At 38.0% G+C, this 1,939-nt stretch overlaps 1 long non-coding RNA gene across 1 annotated transcript; it reads left to right on the forward strand.

Moving 5' to 3' along the window:
• Positions 1-902: 902 nt before the first annotated feature.
• On the forward strand, positions 903-1,939 carry LOC130509135 (uncharacterized). Its single transcript, XR_008943287.1, has 2 exons — positions 903-1,322; positions 1,488-1,939. It is a non-coding gene; the product is annotated as an uncharacterized LOC130509135 (long non-coding RNA).

The raw sequence follows: 1,939 nt of genomic DNA on the forward strand, positions 1-1,939 counted from the left end.
TTACGGGATTCAGCCCACGATATCTTCCCATTTTAATCTTAACCTGACCTAAAATCAGGAGTGAGTTTAGTCCCTCACACTCCATTCTTTCGGCTTTCAATCTCCACTGATCCGCGTGACTTAGATTTCGAAGCTGCTCGAGGCACTTTTTCTATCGTCACAGTGAATCGTTAGATCTTATGGTGCAGAGAATTCTAGAAAATCCAGTTCTTGATGACTCATTGGTTAAATGGCGGGAGAGACCTTGTCAGAACCACAAGCCAGTCACTTCAAGCTAGGGTTTGTATTGGTTGTTGCAGGTGAATTTTCCTCGAGAATAGCGGTTATACCCTTTGGTACTGGACTTTCTCTCGCCACGAAGATGGTTATAGATTATGTGGTTTCACACACTTGTTCAGACGACGAGGATGAAAAGCTTTGAGGTGGCTAGGTTATCGGGAGACGGTTCTTAGTGGTTCACGCATCAGTGCCGGGGTGGTCTATCTCCAGGTGGTGAGTGTCTGATGATCTATAGACAATTTGAAGAACCATCACTGAAAAAGTCCTAAAATTTGCTCGGTCTGACCACCAATATTCTTAGAGGCGGAAGCTTTGCTTCCTATTTGTTTTCTTTCCACGTCGATCTCTTTTGTCTACTTACTTTGCTTCTTGATATCTTTTGGTCCGTTGCATATAATTTAGAGCTAATATTTCTTCGGCTAACCGGAATCTGTAGTCAAATTAGAATCCAGTTTATTAGGGTGATTAATGGTTGTTTTACAATAAGTTAAAAAAGAAATATATATTTTCATTCCTGACCGTTTATTATTTTGTTTTATAACCAGGTTGTTTTATAATATTGCTTTATAATTTTTAATATCTTCATATTATAGTAAAACTATTTACTCCTATATTATTATTAGTGTAGTGGACTCAACGAGTCAACAAATAGATATAGTAGGTTAAGATCGTCACTAGCTATAGATTTCTGTGCAGCGACGGACTCTCGGCGGTGTGTTTTGATGATTAGGCTCCTTAGATTTGGACGAAGATGTTTAGATTACTTATTTTGTTGATGTTACTCTGTTGAGATTTTTGATCAGATTGAAATAATCTTTTGATCAGCTTTGTTTGCTTGTGTTCGTTAGACTTGAGATGTTTAGATCGATCTAAGATTTTTTTTTTTTTTTTCTTTTATCAGCTTGAAATAATCTTTAGTTGTTTTCTCTGTTTTGTTACTGTATAAGATGATTATACTCTGGTTGATATACGATTTTGTTTTGTAGTGTCTCGTCTTCTCAGCAGTCGCTCAGTGAAGAAGATAAGAACAAGGAAGGAAGCAGGTTATTGATTCTTTTTTTTTTTTGTTACCTGTTTCTATCTATATAAGATGATTTAGTCAGCTTGTTTTGATGATTAGGCTCCTTAGACTTGGACAAAGATGTTTATATTGCTTGTTTTGTTGATGTTACTCAGTTGATTTATTGTTGCTGTTTGTGCTTGTTCAGCTCGGAAGATGATTGTTTTCTCTCATCATCACACGAACTAAGACTTGGAAACATCCAAAACGGTCTAAGGGAGCTTAGCGTTGATCACTCATCCTTGGCTTCACTCCTCAGCAAGCGACTGGATATTACCTGGAACTCCATGGTGAAAGCCAAGGAGAGTTACACCAGCAAGGAGTGGGATGCTGTTCTTAAGCATACTAGCGATGCAATTGAGCAAGGGGAGGCAAACGGGCTTTGCTTGCACTTTTACCTACTATGAAACCTTATGTGTCTTTTGAACCCTTGCATTTGAATTTGGGCAAATAAGGGGACAAAAGCCCTTTACTTGCTTTTATGTGTGGCCCATTACAGTTATGCAAAGTTGCAAACCCCAGCATCTCTTGCTAATTGTACTTTTGGAAACGTTCACATCTTCACCTCGTAGTATATAGATAATGAATCTTCTTGATACA

The sequence above is a fragment of the Raphanus sativus genome, chromosome 3 (genome assembly GCF_000801105.2).
Source record: "Raphanus sativus cultivar WK10039 chromosome 3, ASM80110v3, whole genome shotgun sequence".
In the NCBI taxonomy this organism is placed as follows: domain Eukaryota; kingdom Viridiplantae; phylum Streptophyta; class Magnoliopsida; order Brassicales; family Brassicaceae; genus Raphanus; species Raphanus sativus.